The following is a 21510-nucleotide window of genomic DNA, read 5'->3' as shown; positions in this document are numbered from 1 at the left end:
AGGCCTAGGAAAACCTCTCGGCTCCGTGGGGGAAGTTTTCCTTCCAAAGTCATCAGGAGATTAAAGGGTTTCTATACTAAAGGGATGACTCAGATTTTGAAAACTGGCAGATGTGCCTTTGTCCCACAAACAACAACAAAAGACCAAACCAAAGGTGGAATGGCTTCAAGGAAGCCTGCAGAGCCCATTTCCTCATGGCCCATGGGAGGCCCGGGAAAAAAAATTAAATTCCCCTCTTCGTTTTATTCTATTTTTCTATTCTCTCCAAAGGTGGATTCAGCTTTGGTTGCTTTGTTAATCCCAAGGGCATTAATTAATGTTGACATAGTGTTCAATTAACACTGAGGGCGGGTGGGGAGGAATCCTCTGGTAAGTCGATCTGCCCTTTCCCACACCTGCTCAACTGCTCCAGCCACTTCAGTAAACAGAACCAGCTAAAGTGGCAAACACACCCCCCTCCCCAGGTCAGCCCAACCCTCAAGCTCATTTCCCGCATGCTCATCTGAGTGACACGTGATGTTCTGACTGGGATGGGTAAGCCAGCGACAAGAGTTGGTTTTATTACACAGAGCCTAAAACTTCACGGGTGTCTTCAGGCGTTGAAAGAAATGAAAGTCTGCCATGGGTGTCACAATTACAAAGCTGTTTCAGAGTCAGTCCAGGCAGATTCTAAACAAACGCCCTCAGAGAGAGGCAGCAGGATGGCGGAGGTGCCATGGCTTAGGAGGTCCACCCCAGACCAATGAAGGAAACTTGAGTCAGACTGGCCTCCCAGGCAACCCTGAGTTCCAGGTTGCAAATCCCCACGAGGCAGAGGCTTGGGAAGATCTCAGCATGACTACAGTAGTCTGTGCTTTCTTGAAATGCATGAGTTCTGTACAAGATGTCACTTGATACCCCACATCCTGGAGGTGAGAGGGGACACCCAGCCGACTGACTTCTCACTCATGCTTTGGAAATACATACGCTTTCTCTGCGTATGAAAAAGAATTCAACTTTTCAAAAACGAACTGGAATTCCAGGAAGCAAAATTTCTACACCAAAAATGGCTAGTTTGGGATGTGAGTCATTCCATCTTGCAAAACAGAGTGTATCTGTACCTTATGCTCCTGCAGTCGCACCCGGGGAATGCAATTTTCTACAGAAAAAATGAATACCATGAATGGAATGACTATAATCCTTAATCACCCACTGAATCCGATAAAAGGGTTGGCAACGAGTTTTTCAAGTGTGTATTTTAAGGTTATTAATAGGCCAGAAACAAATTATAGTCCTGGGTTAAATTACACAGGTACTTTTTAATCAAGCATTAATCTAACAGGGGGAAATCAGACTTCTCTGTGAAGAAGATATCCTGCTCTCTGCTCCCTGCCTTGTTCCAGATGGGGAGAGACGAAAAGTCAGGTCTCTGTGGCTGAGAAGAGAAGCAGGAGGAAGCTCTTCAGGGTCCTGCAGAAGCTAGAAGTCTGTCATGCACTATCTGTCTGTTTGGAAGTCTGAAATCACTTTAATATGGAAAGGTTTCCCTGTGGTTAGCAATGGACACTCAGAAATGGTGGCTGGAGATGGCTCAGCCCAGTTTCCCAAGACCTTGGCCAGTGTCATCATTGTTTTGTTGGGGGGCCAGGGGCATCACCCTCCCACCTCACAGTAACCTTTAGGAAAACTCAGGTCTCTGGTAGCAATCTCTGGATTGGAAGACCCCTAGATGAGCCCCTTCTGCCTTGTTGGGGGAAGGGAGACCATTTTTAAAGAACGTGCTCTGTTTTACAGCTCTAGCACCAGACACCTGGTTGGCACATCACAGATGTTTGCTGAATTGAGTGGAATAAAATAGAATCTAGAAGAAAACGTAATTGGGTTTGTGGGATCATCTCTGTGATGAGCAGATCTCTGTGATCAAAGCAACTGAGTCCTTGTCACATAAATGTGTGCATCAGAACCAAGAGTGACAACAGAGGAGGTGTACAGTCCTGCTCCTCTTCAGCCAAACCCTGTCCTCACAACACCTTTCCATCAGCTCCAGTCGGCTTGGGCATCACTCATGAGATGCTAGGATATTCCCATTACTGGGCTCATTTCTCTATGGTTCTCAGGGTATTGTGAGGGATCCATGAATCTCTGTGGAATGGATGAATAACTTATAGTTATTTACCTCAGGGACATCCAGACCTCATGAACTGCAGCCTGAGCAGCCTTGGACATGGACTCATGGAGGCACGGATGTTAGGATGTTAAGATGTTAGGATGCTCAGCCTTCCGGCCCTCAGCCCTCCCTGGATGGGACTGGATGTTCAGACTTGGTTGATCCTCTTCTGACAGCTGTCAACCTCCTCCTTTGTCTACTACCTTCATCACAATGCATTATGGGTATGAGAACTTGGATCCACGCTGCTTCTAAACCTATTTTCAGATCAAAAGTGCATTCACTGTTCTTTACTATCTCTTTGGAATCATACGTCCTGAATTTTGTTCTGTTCTTCTACATCTTTCTCATTTTTCTAAAGAAAAAAAAAACCTTTAAATATTTGGCACTAAATGTGTTAGGGCACTTCGCACTACTCTAACAAGTACCTGAGATAATTCAACTTAAGAAGAAGAAAGTTTTGTTTTTTTGGCTCATGGTTTCAGAGGTATCCATCTATGGTTGCTTGATTCTGTTGCTGCAGCGAGACAGACACATGACAGAGGGGGTCCTGTTGTAAGGGACCCCTGCTATGGGTTTTGAGTGACTTCTCCTAGGCTGCTGATAGTCCTCGGTACAGAGCTTACAGCTGTGAGGCGCCCTGGGCCTGACTGCCAATGGGTTTCCTCCTAGAGTATCAGCAGGGCTCTCTGTTAAAGGAGTTACCTCCTAGGATAGCCCAGGGCATGAAGATGATAGCCCAGACCCTTCAGACCTAGGATGGGGCTATGGAGACTTACCCTCTGCCATCCCCACAGTACAAAAGAAGAACTCGTGGCTAAGATGTAAGATGGTCTTTCAAGACCACAAAGGTGACTCTCATTTATTTCCAGACATACTCAGAAATAACCCTGAACTTAAGATCCTTTAAGAAGCCCAATAGACTTGTTTATACAGAGTCAGATTCCTTAAGTGAATTTCCTGAGTTTATTAATCAAGCCTGTTTGTGCTTAGCAAAGAGTGCTTAGTTCTTACAAATAGGATACAGAAAAAAAAAAAGGTCAAGATTGGAAATGTTTGACTTTCTTAACACAGAGGACTTGGTGAATACTGAATGATGCTGACGGAAATATATAACCTATAATAATGGCTTTTTCCCATTATAAACTGTAAGCTTGACCAAACTTGACATCAAGGTTTTGCTCTAACACAAGCCCTGTTGGAAGGACCTGATTTAAGATAAGAACTGTGGAAAAGTCAATGGCGACTTGAATTGAAATTTTACAAAGTCTAACATCCAGGTACATCCCTGGGAAATGGGAACAAGGATCCTGCATCCCAGGCCAGGCTCCAAGGGTGGATTTGCATAGATCTAAAGGGCTTGGGGGTGTGGGGAGCAGCAAAGAGCAGCAGGGAGAAAGCCTCAGCTTTCATCAAACAAAGAGGCTTCTGCTCTTTGGTGACTGGGGGCGTTGGTTAGCAGCTGCAGTTCTCTCCCTCCTCTGCCCGTTGGGAACAGATTGCAGAGGCTGGAGGGCCTTGAAGCAGGGTCACTGTTAAATTATCAGATTGCAACCTAGGAATAGCCAGACACAATGCACCTATGGCCCTAGTAGGTGAGCAGACTGCGTGCAGGGCTATTCATTCTGAGATGCCTCCTGATGAGAACAGTGAGGGCTTAGGACCTGTCACTTAGAACAGATATCCTAAGTCTGCTGATCATTTCTGCTTTCCTCCCTGGAGTAGAGGGTTTTCATATTAGCCCCTAAACGTGTCACCTGCTTACTCCTGGGGTCTGTGTTCAAGGTGGACACAAGCCAGCAGCTCTCAAAGACACATTTACTTCCTTCACCTACATTTGACATTCTCTTCTTGTTCTGTTTTGATTTTGAAAAATGCTTTCCTTTTTTGAGGTAAGGATTCATATAGCCCAGGCTGGCTTCTAACTCACCTTGTAACTAAGGCTGGCCTTCAAGTCCTGATCCTCCTGCCTCAACCTCTCAGGTGCTGGATTCCAATTAAGCTTCATTGCACCAAGCTTTGCTTACTTTTAAAACTTTAAGTAAAACCTTTCCCCAACATAATATTTCCTCAAAAGGAAGGAAGGAAGGAAAATGGAAGACAGACAGACAGAAAGAAGGATGGAAGACAGACAGACAGGAAGGAAAGGAAGGAAGAAACAAAGAAAGAAAGAAAAAAATGTTGATGATGGTCTCCTTCCTCCCTACCTCCCACACTAAGTTCCTTCAGCACAGATATCCCTATATATTTATCACTGGTGTGTTCTACACAGTTATAATAGGATTTTACATATGGCAGATGATCAATATATATGTATTGAATCTATAAGTACAGAGTTGACGATCCTGGTTTTGTATTTTAGACCTTAAAAATTATGTAAGAGAACTACAGGTTTTAAAGTTCCAAGAGCAGACTCTGGATAATCGTTCAGCCCAGCCACCCTGCCCCCTTTACACCTGCAGGCCTCACAGTTGTCAAAGCACAAGATTATATGCAGCCAGCTAGACCCGCAGACTTCAAGTTGGCTACCTTTGCTAGACTGGAACGAAGCTGGCCTACTGCTGTAGATCACATCGAAAGGCAGCGGAATTCAATGAGACAGAGGAGTTTTGGTAACAGAGGCACAATGGCTGAGTTTAATGCATTTGCCTTGCAAGTTGTGTAGACTAGAAAACACAGTTCGACACTTCACTCCATTATGCAAATGATCTCCGCGCCTGATTGCTGTCTCAAGCAATAACATCCGTCAGTTAGTGTTTCCAGAATGGAAGATATAACTTTTAGACGGATAACCAAACCAAGCTCATGGTGTGACCCCTGCCTTTGAAAAGCTGCCCAGAGGGCAACAATGTCAGCTTAGTGGTGCTGGAATCAGAAGCAAGGAACGCATTCCTAGGATTCAGATAGCGTCTGACAGCTGGATGTGTTCTTTCCAGGGGCATCTCTTGCTCTCCATCCTCAGGAGGCTTCGCCGGTCAGCTTCCTCCAGGCTACCAACTCTAGTCTCTTAGGCTGGGGAAAAGGAACCAAAGTTATTTCTAAAATTTCCTCTTATGTAAGCATATAGGATAAATGCATTACTCTCTGAGACATGCTATTACCTCAATTGAGTCTTACTGTGGCCTGAGAATCATTGTCTCATTGAGTCCTAGATTAGACACACGTGCACCAGCAGGTAATTCTTGAATGTTCATTCAAGTTAAGGAGTGGGGATGGCTCCTCTCGGAACTGTGGATGATTGACTCAGTAGAGTAGATCTTCACAGGGTATCTATCCTTTTTCCAACATCAGCCACCTCGTCACATAAGATCCTTCAAGGAAAAAAGAATGAAGTGACTTTCTGACCCCCAATTCTGCCCCTGGCCATTTATTGCTGCCTATAATTGATAGGTTGCCTTTTGAGTCTGACCCAAGGCAATTGAGAAGTGAAGAAGTCACCATAGGCTACAGAGAGATGTGGCCCAAGGTCAGCTTTCACTTCATCTCTGTGACAGGTCCTTACTCTATTCCCAATGCCAAGGCCTCTCTGTGTAAAGTTATTGCCTTTTAAAACTCTTGGCTCTTTGTGCAGTTGGCCTACCCTGATATTACACTGTTCCTTGATTTGTGTCCCAACCCGGGATTTATCTGTGGATTAGCTCTACCATTGGAAGATGAATTGACAGGAGGCCAGATAGAAAAGCCGGTCTTTCTGGGAGTCAGCACTCCCTTATCAACGCCCAAGGAACGAAACTAGAAGGTCTGCATATATCTGTGAGGTAGCCTATAAAGACCACAGTGTGACTTCATGAAGCAGAGGGTCCCAGCATAGAGGCTCCTCAAATGACAGAACCCACCCTCTCCATCTCTAGAACGGTGAAGTCACTGAAACACAGCATCACTCACATGTTCAAGGCATTGAATAGAGGCTTTTAAAAAAATCTTTATTCATTTTTATTTTAAGTGCATTGATAGTTTGCCTGCATATATGTCTGTGACAGTGCCAGACCCTTGGCATTAGAGCTACAGAGAATTGTGAGCTGACATGTGGGTGCTGAGATTCGAACCTAGGTCTTCTGGAGGAGCAGCCAGTGCTCTTAAATGGCTGCGCCATCTCTCCAGCCCCACTAACAACATTTTACATGGCTTTGCTCTCTAACCCTGAAATCCTGCAAGAGCATAGTTTTCTTTGTATAACTCAGTGTGTGCTCAGAAGTATAATGTCATCTGTGACTTAAAATTTCTTGTTAGTTGCATTTCAGAAAGGTAAAAAGAAAAAATTGAAATGAATTTTGAGTATACACTTGACTTAGTCCAGTGTTTCTCAAACATCATCCTTTCAATATGGGATTGATCTAAAATTGTTAATGAGATATTTGGCATTGGTATTTTGCTTTTTGTAGTAAGTCTTCGAATTCAGTACACGATTTATATCGATACAATACGTTCCAGTTTAAGGCAGCTGCGTACCACAGCCTCAGCCGCCATGTGCTGCCATTATGAGACTTCATATCCTACAATCTTCTCAACAAGATGAAATTCTATAGTTCTGAGTGATGGCTAAAGGAACTCACACTCCTGTCCTGTGACTGTATGGTGTCTTCTTTTCCAGTACCTTAGTGGTGTTTGCACATCCCCCTCCCTCACTCAGGGGAGAGTCCTTTACTTTCGTTCTTTAGATCACTGGGATTCACAGTGATTTTCCAGTCCAGACTGAGTGCACACATCCTTAAGGAACCCGTAAGTAGCTATCTATTCTCAGTGGGGCCTACTAAATTCAGGGACAGCGTGCTTCTGCCTTATTTTCCTCCTGCTTCTGAGATCTGGGATAATCACTTCAGACTAAAACTGGCTAGGTGTCACCACCATGGGATTGTGAATTATCTCATGAACCTAACTCCATGACGGCCTTCCATAGGACCTATAGCTCAAAGCTGTGAATTTGCTGTTCAGAGATGGACTGAAGCCTGTGGAGATGAGACTGACTCATTACTAGGCTCTACTTGGATGTCTGGAGGGTGATGAATAGACATTGTGCTCTAACTAGATAAAGTACATGGTTCCTGGGACCAGGGGCCAGCGACCCATGGCTGTGGGTTTGGACTTACGTGAATGCACAGGCGTCTGTCTGTACTCAGAACTGATCAGATGAATTGCAGTCATTAGGAAAAAACAAAAAATAAATTGTCACAAACTAACCTTGAATGACAAGGACCATGGATATGAGGGACAGGGTTATTGCTTCAGTAAATATTCTTTTGTATAGAATTTACTTTTATTTTATGTACATTGGTGATTTGACCACATGGATGTATATGTGTGAGGGGTTTGGATCCCCTAGAAGAGTTATGAGCTGCCATGTGAGTGCTGGGAATTGAACCCAGGTCCTTTGAAAGATCATTCAATGCTCTTAACCTCTGAGGCATCTCTCCAGTCCCATATTAAATGTTCTCATTTTACAATGACATTATCTATCATAGATGTAGTGAATCTGACTAGGTACATAAAGCTGAGACATATTTTTAAGAAGATTGAAAAATATAACACATCGCAAGCTTCGTCTTAAAAACAGGCAAATTACTTAAAATTTATTAAAGGCCATTTATTAACTTTTATTTTGCTATAGAAAAATGCCATGAGCAGAGGCAACTTATAGAAGAAAGCTCATTTTGGTTTGTGGCCACAGAGGAGTCTATAATAGGCATGTCCGCACACAGCCGGAGTAGAAAGAGGAGAGACACATCAAAACCACGGAGAAGCAAAGGGAAGCAGTTGAGGCAATAAACTAGCAAAGAGCATCCCATTGATGCACTTCCTCCAACGAGACTCCGCCTCCTAAAGTTCCATAACCTCCCCACACATCTCCAAACTCAGAGTCCTCACTCTGGCATGCTGGGAAGCAGCATTAGATGCAGTTTCCAGACTAGGAATCTTGGCATTAGAGTTCCAGTTCCTTCTCTACTACCAAACAGCTGTGTGACCTTGGGAAAGTCAGCATAGTGACTTCCTCAGATTTTGCGTTATTAGGTACATTGGCCCAATTCTCTTTCACTGCCTTCTACCTACAGGCCCTGGCTTTGTCATGAATCTCTGTTTCGAGAAACAGCTTTGCTTCATTCTGTGTCACACGTCTAAAAGCCCCCGAGCAAATGCACTGGCACAGCTTCCAATAGTTCTCATCGCTACCCAGATATTTTCCTGAGTTTCTGTCCCTGCTTAGGTGGAACTGGTGTTAACATTGGTGGTTAGTTTAGTCCAAGAAGGATGGCAACATGCAGTGTGTGTGTGTGTGTGTGTGTGTGTGTGTGTGTGTGTGTGTGTGTGTGAGAGAGAGAGAGAGAGAGAGAGAGAGAGAGAGAGAGAGAGAGGCCTAGGGGTGGGGCAGAGCTGGGAGCTCTTTCCTGTATATTTATTTACTCAACCAACGTTTGCTGCTCCAACACTGCTTGCTCCAAGCATCGTGCAAAGTGGTGTCTAGAGTTCACATCAAGGGCTTCTTTGACCACAGGATTTGGACTGAGCATAAAAGATGGATTTGTAGCAAAAAAGGAAGCCTGTGTTCAAGTCATGAATGTGTTACTCCTCTGTGACCACAGGCAAGACACTTGTCTTCTCAGGGTTTCTGTTCCTCCACTTCAAAAAGAGACTACGGATCACGTGCCCCTGTGGCTAATGCTACCTATTGGTTCTATTTTTCTACATTATTGCTTCACAGGGAGTGAGGAACGGAAAACTGAGCTGGATTTTATCACACGGCTTTAATATAAAGATGGTGCATGTATCATATGAGTCTGAGGCAGGGAAAAATTAAATCTACAGGTGACTCAGAAAACTTTGAAATGAGCTTTCAAAGGAGCCATGTCATGGCCTATGGCACTATTATGGAAGAACGCCACTTCCCCTCTCGCTATTCAGAGCATAAGAAAGAGCTCATTAGAGCATCGAAGGAAATGAAAGGCCTATTGTGAGTCTGCGAAGAGGTTTATCCGGATGTCTGTAGTTAAACCCGACATTCACAGCCATTATTTACCCAGTGAAAACACACGGCATTCACACTGATGTGTCTTATTAACGTTCCTATTTCTAGAGTAGAGAGACCTACTCAAGTGATGTCACAGTTCTTGATCTCCAAATGAAATCTTCGTGCTGCCTGGTTTAAAAGAGAGCCAAAAACCAACCCAAATGTGATACCGGTTGTTTTCCCTCGAGAGCTACACTTCATTACTTTAAACAAATCCAATCCAAGGTATCCAGCCTTTGGAGTTAGCAAAGTCTTTGGTTCTCTAGACCCCTATGGTGTTCCTGTGTTCAATTGGTATCTGTCCCTGGTAGCTCATATAAGGAAGCTGGTGCATTGCTGTGGTGAAGCCTTGGGCTCCTGGCCAGTGCTGGATTTCAAATTCTGGTCCTGTTATTCACAGCCCTGTCACTTTGCCACGTCTAACTTGCCACGTGCTAACGTCTTTAAATTTGTAAAAGATGACACCACTGTGTACGTACCTCATAAAGTCATTGTGAAAACCTCATTCTTCAAATAATTCAAGTGTACAGTAATTAGCCAAGTCAAAACTATAGGAAATGTTAGCTTGAACCGTTGGTAGTTAACTAGAAAGAGTATTTCACTTCTGCTCATTCCCTGAAATCCAAACAGTAGCGCTACAATTCCTGTCAGTGCTCTTTAAGCCTGAAAATTAGCTGCAAAGGATGCTTCTGGGCCACCGCATGAATAATCGTTCAACCTGAGATGATGTCCATCAGTTTCCCAGTGTCCTCTTGGCAACATCTCATAGACTGCCATTTCATACTCTTGCGATGTGCTTATGTTGCCGGGAAGAAACAGGGAAAAGAAATACTCAGCCAAAGAGACAAGAGGAATTTCAAAAATTAAATTCCCAGCCTTGACTTTAGAAATATGTTTGTTTTTATAGACAGTAGCATAGTCCTTTATGAAATGTCTAAACGTCTTTGAGAGTACCCATGTGTGTACACATATAAATTCTTCAAAGCCTTGCTGAAAAGATAAACATAAACATCCTCAATATAGACATTTTTTCAAAGTCTTTTCAAACCAGTGAATACAAATACTCCTCTATCTTCTATCTTCCCATCAAACGGGACATCTCTCTCTCACTCTCTAAGATGATAGTGGTACTTGATTTCATGTACTGGTTCTCTGTCTCTCTGCCTGTCTCTCTGTTTATCTCCCTCTCTCTCTCCCTCTCCCTCCCTCCCTCTCTCTCTCCCCCTCCCTCCCTCCCTCTCTCTCTCTCTCTCCCACGTGTACACACACACACACACACACACACACACACACACACACACACACACACACGTATGGCGAGTGAGTGCTCTACCACTGAGCTGTATTCCCAGCCTCCTTTTGCTTTTTGCCCTGAGACGTCTCCCTGAAGTCACTTGGGCTGGCTTTGGACTTCCTGTGTAGCTTAAGCAGCCCTTGAATTTGCAACCCTACCATGGCAGTCTCTCCACATCTGGGATTACAGACCAATACCACCAGACTTGGCTTAAAGATACTACAAATCACTAGACCCTGATAAACACGGCAAGGGCTAAGTTAGCTTTGCCTCAAACTATTGGGAGCTTATTAATATCTTAGAATCTCAAGGGCATTTTAAGCAGAATAATTATTGTGTTCTTGGAAAAGTGAATAAAAATGAGCTAATCGGCAAAGGAAGGTTGGGTCTAAATTATGTCTAAGACAGGGAGATAAATCTGCTGGGATTAAAAATTCCTGGGATCTAATCTTAAGAATTTTAATTCTAATTCTTAAGAATTTTGGAGATAAGTGGTAGCCAGGCATCCAAGTTTGTGAGAAGTTAGACTGTGGGCATAGTCACCTGGGGCTGAGTGGGGGGCTTAGCCACTTCAAAGTATTTACAGGGCTTTCCTGGTGTTTACACACAGTGTCCTGTAGATAGTCCTTCCGGAGACCTCCATAGATATGGGTTCTTCCTAACTTCTTAAGACCTGAGACCTCTCCTGTCTGTTGCAACTCTGCTCACACACGATCACCTTTCTTGGGTGGGGGCAGGGAGCAAGGCAGACCAAAAGAGGTATCGCCTTCATTCTCTTCTTCCCTCTCAGTGTTGCAAGTCCCATGGGCAGCTTTCTTTGAGCTTCCAAATTCAGACAGTAAATTTGGCTTCACGACATGTAAGCCAAAATGTGCATCAGTATAGAATATTTTAGAGGCAGACTCGCCACAGTGGAATGCATCATGGCAATTAGAATGAACAGCAGCCCGTTAGCAGGACAGTAGGTGACTCGAATAAACATACAGCTGAGTACAAGAAGCCAGGCAGAGGCAGACGCTGTATGACTTCTGTTACATAGACTCAAGAGAAAGGAAAAGAAGGTGAACTCCCATCTGGGGTTCTTCTGGGGTGCTGGATACACAGCTGTGGCTTTTTTCTTTAAAAAACAATTAACCAATTCATTTGCACATCATATGTGTAGTTTCTATATATTCCATTCATCCAAATCTTTGAAACGGTTGTGGAAAGCCAGTGGCCCAGCACACTGGCCCCAGTCCCTTCAGACTGTTGCTTGATACTTCTTTATCGCTCAGCCTTTCTGCACGTGGTGATTGATGTCAGGAGAAAACTCTTCAAGACCTGTCAAAACATTCCATGAGACCATCCCTGATTCTCATAATCAAGAGTTTGTGATTTCTGAGGACTAGTGACTTCCAGATGTCTCTACTATCAATTTTGCACACTGATAACAGCTTGTTGTTATGAACTTCTCAAGAAATGGGCTGTTCTTGCCGGAATCATGTGAGCCAGCAACTAGACCAAGCCCTTTGTGTCAGTGATCAGAAAGAACCTTTTTTTTTTAATGGCAAGCCCTCAGAGGTGATTATGGGCTGGCATGAGCATTGTGGATGTTGTTTAGTTCATATGAGATTTCTCATAGTTGCCTGATGTTTCAGGGGAGGGAGTGATCAGCTAGGGGGATGACTCAGCAAAGCTACAGGAAGACCTTCTCAGCCCCGCCATGCCAACCTTCTCAGCCCCGCCATGCCGGCAGCTCTTGAACGGTGCTCTTTATTTGTGATCAGATTATCTGGCATCTGAATTCTTCTAGAGATTACTAAGAAAGAAGATAAATCAGTGAGCACCTTGGCTCATCTTCAGATTTCTTCAAGAAAACAACAAAACTCAGTTTAAAGCAGCTTTGTGTTGGTGGACCTGTCCCAAGATCATCAGAAGGAATCTTAAGATAGTTTTAACTCTTGAGTCTTTAAATGTATGAGTATGTGGGACCGAGGAGACGCTCTGTCAGTAACACGACAAACACAAAGATTCGAGGTGGATTCCCAGGTCTCGAGTATACAGCCAGGTCCTGTGCTGTGTGCTCGCCATTCTAGAAATGTGAGGCAGACACGCAGAGCCCTGGAAGCTTATTGGTCAGCTAAGGTAACTTCTTAGACAAACCATGGAAGCTCACTGCCCCAATAACATAGCATGTGTGTGAGAGACTCTGTCTCAAACAAAACATGGAAGGCACCTGAAGAACCATCCATGAGGTTGACCTCTAACTCCCGTCTACACATGCATGTTTGCACACATCTATACATGCATCCCTGTACACTTCTGAGCACACATCTGCACATGTGCCCCCATGCACACTTCTGAGCACACATGCAATGTCAGTATATATTTTTTCTTAAAGATATGGTTAGAGAAAAGGCAAACGCAGTTTTTATTGCTACTATTGAACATTACTAGAACATAGTGAGGAGATGTTCAAATGGCTTCAAATAATTCTCTCTCAAAACTCCTTCAAGTGAGAAACTGTATATTGCCAAGAATGACAAGTTTCATCATAAATCCTTAAATAGATGACTCTGGAGTAAATCTATTATAAAATGTTTCATTTAATTACGGGTTAGCAGCCAAATGAAATAATCCATCCTTCTATATTTTAATGAAACCATTTTAGTTTTGAGTTCAATTTCATTTTATGTAATGTGATAACAGTATAAAATGGAAAGAGAAGAGTATAGCTGTGCTGTGTTTGATCTTTCAGAAGAACTAAGTCCCCGTGGATTTCTCTTGTGCACTAGGCACACCTTCTATTTTCTCTTGACCTCAGTTTCCACAAACAACATCACTAATTTCAGCTCTGGCTTTAGAAAGTCATAGCTTTCTCTGAAGTTATGTTGTAACCATTATTTTGAAAGCTGGTTTTAAAAGTTGTTCTTAGTTATTTCAAATGGCAATAAAGGAGATGGGAAGATTGTAAAAGCCAGAAGTCTGGGAGAACTAGATGGGTACAGTGTCTTCTAGACATGACAGGAATCTACTCGGGAACTCTCAACAGTGTGGCTGCCAGCACAAAAGCTTCACAAGATCAAGCCACCATTCCAGTATTAGAGGGATGGGCCCCACACTTAACTGATGGTTTCTTAGGGAGGGAGAGTCGGTCTTCTTTAGGAGTGCTGGTCTTGGTGACCCCACTCCTGTGGATAGCCCACATCCAAAAGCATATGGAAAGCACAAATTGGAGTCGATAGGTTCATTATTAAATTAAGAGAGAGAGAGAGAGAGAGAGAGAGAGAGAGAGAAGACAAAAATGGGACAATGGGAAGGTGAGACTGGATCTAAGAGGAAGAAGGAAGGGGGTATAAAAATCATAAAAAACATATTTATGAAATTCTCAAAGAATTGATAAAATATTAAAAAGAAAGAAAAAATATCCCCCTTACTCTATCCTCCTCTCCTCTCCAAGTACTGTGCCCCAGGGGCAGTCCATTTGGACACCTAGCTGTCTTTGTGGTTGGTATTTCTGTGCTTCTTGTATGTGTGCATATTTTACATTTCTAAAAATGCATACATTAAAAGACAAAAATAATAGCAAAGTAATTAAAGTGAAAGAATTTGTAGATGAAGAGTCCTTACATTTTTTTAAAGTTGATGTTCAAAGTAGTTGAACTTTTGGTTAAACAGCCTTCTGCACGAAAGCCCCACTCCCCTCTCCAAAGCTGACTTGAGCCAACGCCTGGGCCAGTCAGCCACTGTGACTTCAGGAACTTCCAGCAATAATTGTCTTAACAGTTGCCTCTCTCTCTCTCTCCCTCTCCCTCCTCTCCTCTCCTGTCCTCTCCTGTCCTCTCCTGTCCTCTCCTCTCCTCTCCTCTCCTCTCCTCTTTCTTCCACTCTCTCCCTTTTCCCCTCTCTTCTCTCATACACACCCTCCAGGAAGTTCAAAACGTCTGTGCCAGAGTACAATTTACAAGAATGTAACAATTATAAGGAGGCTGAGAATTAAAGTCCCCAAGTGTGGATTTCTAAGAACTGTCCACCAACCTCCCTCCCTTCAGAAGCAGACACCATGTCTGATGAAGGCGCCTGATCTGAGTGATGAGAAGGATTTGAGAGTCCGGGAGAGCCTCAAGCCACTGTTCAGATGGTCAAGAGCTCTCTGTGCCAGCAGTGTGGTGGGAGACAGTGGAAGCTGGGAGACACTTGGACTCTTGGCTCTGAGGGAACAGCCTCTTATCATTAACTTTGAGTAATCTTCTTCTGGAGTTTTCTTATATTCAAAATAAACATCAAGGTTCTTTCCCGTACAACTGGGATGGCTGGGTCAAAGCTGAGACAGTTTGAGGGGCCCATTTATTTTTCCCAAGCAGCGCTTCATGTTTTGTCCTTGACAAAATTCTGCAGCTCACTGAACACTGAAAGCACTTCACAGGTTGTCTATGTTTATTTGTTTTTGGAACATGAAAAGATTTCGTGTGAAGTAACATCTAGTATGCTCGTCCATTTGATCACATTGCCAAGACTGTTTTGCTTAACCACAGTCAAAGCTTCACATACATTAAACATATCCTCAAATGCTTCTGCCAAAAGGACCACCCCGAACCATATCCAGTTCACAGGATCCGTTCTCCATGCCTCCAACTACAAGAAGTGACCTGGAGTGCCCTGCTGATCTAGGATGTTGTAAGAGATGGCTCAGTGGTTAAGAACGCTCTCTGCTCTTCCAGAGGATAGGAGTTCAGTTCCCAACCACCATGGCATTTAACAACTCTCTGCAACTCCAATTCCAGAGGGTCTGATACCCTCTTCTGCCCCCCAAAGCACTTTATGCACACGGTACACAGACATGCAAGCAAGCAAAACACCCATGCATGTAAGATAAAAATACAAGACGTGTAGAAGAAGGGGGGTGGAGAGGAGGAGGAGGAGGAAGAGGAGAAGGAAGAGGAGGAAGAAGAAGAAGAGGAAGAAAAGCAACTTTTTTGGATTCTGTTCTGACTGCCAGGACAAATAAAACACCATAGACTTAAATTTTTGCACAGCTGCCTACTAGGTATTAGAACTAAGAAAAGCCTGCCAGTGAGATGACACCGTGTACAAAGGTTCTTGTCACCAAGCCTGATGACCTGAGTTCAATCTTGAGGACCCAGACAATAGGAGAGAAGTGATTCCTGCGAGACGTCCTCTGACTTCCACACATTCTTCAGTGGTGCGGACATCCCTCTAATAAATATAATTTAAAACATGAAAAGAAAAATGTCTCAGCAAATAACCCTAAATATTCAAGGCAGTTCCAGCCACAGGGCGTCAGTCATGGACGGATGTAAGTCTGTGCCTGTATGGAAGTTGACAGGAGTGTCTGTGCTCATGGTGGGCAGCAAGCCCAGGGCCAGCACCACTGACCCAGACATCTCTCCGGGGCGTTTCCTCTATCTTCCATGAACAACCGAATGCCTTATGGTTCATTTAGGGTGTTTTTTTGTATAGAATTCACTGGAAGTTGATTCCCTCCTTTGTTTTATTTTTAAAAGAATATTCTTACGGTAAACTCGTGAGTCAATTTTAAGACAAGCAGGCAGATCTGACTGGCTGTTTCATTCCACCTTGAAAAGTATTTGGAGCTGCTCGCTGAGGGAATTGTATTTTCTTAAAATGTCACGGCTCATTCCTTTCACTCTTTTTATGGAAATACCGACTGTGAAGGCCCTGTGGTGATGTCCTTTCAACCTGCAAAGGCTGCTGGGATCTAGACAGTGGGATGCTTTAGGAGATGCTTCAGGGCTACCGCACAGGTCACTATGGATACCATCATAATCAGAGATGCTACGGTTCATCTTTCACGGCCAGAGCCGAGAGGCTCAGGAGCCTAGTTCCTGTGGCTGTGGCCTGCTACTTAAGAAGAATAAAAGATCACATGCTCTCCCTGCCGAGCATGAAACAGAAGCCCATTTGTATGGCTCCTTTTCGGTCATCCTGTTTTTGGACCGGAATAATCTGCCTCATGAAAAGAGTGAGCAGGAGCCTAGAAATGCAGTTCCCATCCCCCACCCCAACCTCACATCTCACTGTTCTCCTTTCATGCTATAGAGGCCCAGCAGAGGCCTGTCCCCAGTTTACCTCTGAATAGTCCCCCTGTTTGAGTAAGGCATCCACAATATCCTAGGAACAAGAGTTCTGATTGGCAGGATGGCATTCCTCCCTAATGAGAAGGGGAGCAAATTGTTCCCACCGACGAATTAATACTGGTTACTAAGCAACCATTTCTTACAGCAGTCCTGCTCTAGCAAGATGATAAAGAAGGAGGCCACTAATTTCCCAGAATTTGTTCATTACCAGCTCACGGCTCTGTCTGAGCGGACTGTCGACATATAAAAGTGCCCCCAAATATACCATAGTGGTAATGGTGCATCTCAAGACAGAAGAGGAAAAAGCAATGGCTTTAGAGCAAGCTGAGTTCACTTTCTGTAGCTCTAGTAAGTTGTTCAAGGGGGCAAATGTGTACCCATCCTGTACAGCACGGTTTTGTCCCGTTAACGTTGCGTGACAATCCTGGGACAGTAGGTTAGTATAGTTTACAGATTATCTGACACAAAACTCAGAGAGGTGAAGTCGTGACTGGATCAAAATCAGACAGAAAATAAGTAGCTAAGTCAAGCCTAGGGTCCTGGCACGGCATGGTGTAAATCATTCAACCTCCCTCCCCACTGTGGAAGCTGACAGATTTCTGTCCTGTAAAAGGAAGTGAGCTGGCTAGCTACATAGGCAACAGTGTCGATTAATAACTAAATATTTGCTAATTTAAAAGTCCAACTGAATTGCTCAGGTAATCACAATTTGATTTCTTCCTGGACAGAGTAGCTTTATAAGAATGCTATGCTCTTGCAGCCTGCCTGGCCCTACACAGAAAGGATGGAGAGAGAATGAAGTCATATCTTCCTAGGAGTGTACGGAGAAGACTACATTCTTGTGACTCCTCTAACACCCTCGACCCGGGTCTACCAGACAATGGTCCATAGGCACCATATGTACCCCCTTTGTTGCCTAGAAACCACCGCCCATCCTCAAAGATGCTTCTCAGCCCTGTTTCTTCCCAGCTGACCTCTGCTCCCCTCTCAGAGCCCTCCTCGTGGCACAGAGCACACCACTCAGATCTTCCTTTATTCGTAGAAGCTCGGTGGGGAGGGTCGTTAGGCAGAAACTTCCTAAGGTGTCAGGAGGTAGTTCCCTGGGTCCAGCCATCTCAGGAGCGAGGTTGTCCTTGCTGACAGGATCAAAGCTGAGTCCATGTTCCCAGACCCTGGAACCCAACTCCTGTCCTGCTTCTTCAGACGTTTCATGTTTGTTAACCAGGATAGGGTGTAAAGAAGGAAGATACTGTTTCTCCGTTATCTAACTAAGGCATGCACCTCGGAAATGCGCTGCCTGTCTAGACTTAATTGGCTATGTGCTGTCTGCCCACTCCTTTGTGCTTTATAACTGTAGATTCCAGGTCAGAGTCCAGGAGGGAACCTGGCTGCAAAAGTTGACTCAAGGACCCTGAAACCAGGTCACCCAGCTAAGGCCCGCTTACCAGCGTTAACTTCCTTGTTTAACCCCTTATGTCAAAATATGATTGGTCAATGCAACAGCTAAGATCCCCCTTGCTTTGTGCTCCCATCCTATAAAAATGTTGTATAATCTTCCATCGGGGATGCAGTTCAGATCCCAAACTGGCTGCCTCCCTGAGTGCTCAGAAAATAAAGCTTTCATTTTTAAGTTTCCATATCTGAAGCGAGTTTTCTCGACTTCCACCCCGAACCCAACAAAGAATTGCACCAGCTTCCAAAGTCATCTCCAATGAATCCCCACACAAGAGTAGATCCACAGAGGGAAAAGCCTGTCTTAACCCAGCTTGGGTCAACTTTCCAGAGTCAGAGCTTCCTTTTGGGATTCCTGAGGCCACCATTGGGCCTGTTTTTACAAGTTAGCATCTCTGCTTGTCCTGCTTCCTCCCACCTTCCACAGAAGGTGATCTCAAGGACAGCCTGGATGCGCACCAACTCTTCCTCGGAGTCTGCTACGGAAGAAGCCCACAGCGCTGCATCGCCCCCTCCCCCACCTTCTTTGCACCCGCCTTGCCTCTTAGAATGCAGGCTCTATCAGGGGAGAGGTATCTTATCTGTTTGGCAACTGAGCTTGACGGGACCTAAGCCAATCACCATCTTATCTCTAAGCTTGAAGCCTCAGCATCTTTCAGCCATTACCACAGTGGTGCACGTGCTGGTTTTCCAGGGGAGTATGCCTTCCTATTATCCCTCTCTAGCAACCTCCATCACTCAACCAAGAATTACACGGACTCCCTCATCGTCCCTGAAAATCTGCTCTGCGTGACCAAATTCAAGCTTCGTGGCTGGTCCTAGGGAACCATACGGAGCAACTTAGAACCTGTGCCAGCAGCAATGGCTGTGTATGGGCAGAGGAAATGACCCCAGAATATGAGGACCCTGAATGCGGAAGCTCCTTCCAAATACGGATCGCTTTTCTGTTAGCTTATTTCTGTTTTAATTAGGTTTTAACCTAATTTTAAAAACACTGTTACAGGCGTGATCAATGGGTCACCTGCACACCTCGCCAGGGGAGCCCCATAGGACAACCTGCCAGCAGCCATCCTGCTTTCCTAGATGTCATTGAGACCTTGGGCAGAGAGATGCCAAGATGAGGGACTTGGGAGACCCAGAATTCATTCCCAGCCGTGACTTAGGAGGTACAGGGTTCTTTTCTCCGAGGAAGGATAAAGCTGCACTTAGAGGAAGAAGGAATGTGGGATTCCAGTGTACCTTGGCACCTGAGGGGCTCACGTCATATGCTTTGACGATATTATGTCACAGGGTTGTTTGTTTGTTTGTTTGTTTGTTTTTGTATTTTTGTCTGAGTTATGCTTTTGATCCAGCCTGGGTCCACTGAGAAGTGTGGACGAGAAGCTCCACGGTAGCCTTCTTCATGGATTGGAACCCTTAATCCAAAGAAACACCAAGGGCAAGGGTCCCCAGTACAGAGCCTCCTCTTTTGACTCGTCATATCAAACTCAGTTTGGTCCCTGATGGTGTGACACTGGAGATCTTCCTGTTTGGTGTGGCCAGCTGTGTTTATATGGCTACCAGCGTCTAAACAGTCACTGGTGAGCACGGCCCAACTGTTCAAGTAAACAGAATACATGCACGTTTGGAGCGTCTTAGTCTCCCTCTCTCTTCTGCTTACAAGTTCTGACCCTCCCTGCTGGTGGGTAAGACCTCCAGCAGTCATGCAGCCTCAGGCTTTGCTCACTCTTAGGTAACAGACAGTCCTGGAGTCTTTGTAAACAATAAAAGCAGACTTCACTCGGCAATCGGAGTGTCCAGTCCGAGAGGGCAATCAAACTTCCAAACCTGGAAGGACACAGGATGCTTTCTATTCCAGCTGGAAGCTAACCCTGGGCGGTGGTCAGGTTGGACACTTCCCAGTCCTTCTGGTTATGACCCAGGAAGAAGGAAGAGGGGAAAGGAAGAAAAGTCTCATTGTCATACCTTAGTGCCGCCTAAAGCTGGCTCCTGGTATCTTGGGATTCTGGATAATATCCTCAGTGACGGTTTTTGGGTACGAGTTAGGGCGACTCTGTTTGGAGGCTTGTCCATCATTTCTTCTTTGGCCACCAGGTATGTGTACCCCACTTCTTGTTGCTGGGATTTCTTACGCACTCCCAAGTGACCTTTAGGACACAGCCCAGGATAATCCAACACATGTCTGTCCCTACAGTCTATTGACACAACACTCCCTAACTCTCATCCCCAACAAACATGAAGTGCCAGGCAACCCAGCCACACAGTGACAAGCTTCCAAAACAAATGATTGGCCAAGATCTCCCTCTGTGTACTCTGAAGGAGAGTAACAAGAAAATGGCCACAGGACACCCCAGGAAAAGACAACAAAAATCATGGAAGAGAAGGGAGGGCATAAGGAAGAGTCATTGGGTTAGCCTCGGGTCCGCAAATGCAGGTCTCATAGACAGTGCCCTTTGGAGGGTAAGGATACTCACACCGTGAGGAGTCGCTGAATGCACTATCCATCAAGGCTGCCCTACAGCAGCTCCCCTTCCCCATCTCTAGGCTCTCCTGAGTGGCGAGCAAGCTCAGAAGTCTTGAGATGTGGTCGCCAAAGTTTCCTGGAAATTCCACTCCTGAAAAGAGTCGCAAACAGATTGTGTCTGGCCGTCTGGTCAAAGCGGCAGTGCAATGCCTGCTACAGTTTACGAATGTTGTTTATGGCTCCGGCTGCTGGTGTGTGCATCCCAATAACTCTTAGTTACTTAGGACAAAACCACACAGCCTGCCCTGTGTTTCCCTGGACGAGAAAAATCACAGAAAGAGGACAGACTCCCAGAGCCAGCCCCGAGGGAGAAGCATTTTCCCAATGCTATTTACATAATTTGAGGACCAGAGAAGAGGAAGCTCATGACCTCTCTTCTGAGTTCTCTCTTCTGAGGGAGGAGGAGGTAAAGGCCCAGAAAAGAGTTCTTATGCTGCTTTAAAGGTCAGCAGAGATGAAAGTAGGAGGAACAGCAGAGAAAATTTCCTATCCCCCATCCCCTATTTCCAGCGTACGGGTACATGTGCTCACACACAAGCATGTGGAGGCCAAGAGACAACCTCAGTGTTTTTCTTCAGCCACTGTCGATATTTTATATTTTAACATGGGGGTCTCTCACCGGCCTGAAACTCACCAGATCGACTGCGCTGGGTGGGCAGTTGAGCCCCAGAGATCACAACCTCAGCTCTGAGTGCTTGGCACCGAGTCTAGTTTGGCTTTCTGGTTGGTTTATTTTTGTTGTCTTTAGTCTGAGCTCTGAGGATTAAAAGCTGGTCGTTATGCTTGAGATGCAAGTATTTACCAACTGAGCTATCTTCTCAGCCTTTAAAAATGGTTTTTGTTTGTTTGTTTGTTTGCTTGCTTTTCAAAAGTTTATTTGGTGCACACACATGTAAACACACGGTGAGAGGACACGTGGTGGTCTGAGGACCACTTCCTACAGTCTGTTCTTGCACTCTGCCCTGTTCAGGGAGAGTTTGCCTGTCTTCTGTCTCT

General features: G+C 44.8%; 1 long non-coding RNA gene across 2 annotated transcripts; it reads right to left on the bottom strand.

The window, feature by feature from the left end:
• Positions 1 to 4753: 4753 nt before the first annotated feature.
• Positions 4754 to 20907, bottom strand: LOC102554786 (uncharacterized). Of its 2 annotated transcripts, none has more exons than XR_005501266.2 (3): positions 20465 to 20907; positions 5248 to 5457; positions 4754 to 5158 (listed from the first exon to the last, which is right to left on the bottom strand). It is a non-coding gene; the product is annotated as an uncharacterized LOC102554786 (long non-coding RNA). The 2 variants fall into 2 exon arrangements; XR_351993.5 differs by having other exon boundaries at positions 19956 to 20888.
• Positions 20908 to 21510: the final 603 nt, after the last annotated feature.

Source organism: Rattus norvegicus, chromosome 2 (genome assembly GCF_036323735.1).
Source record: "Rattus norvegicus strain BN/NHsdMcwi chromosome 2, GRCr8, whole genome shotgun sequence".
Lineage (NCBI taxonomy): Eukaryota > Metazoa > Chordata > Mammalia > Rodentia > Muridae > Rattus > Rattus norvegicus.
This window is presented reverse-complemented; position numbering and strand designations above follow the sequence as displayed.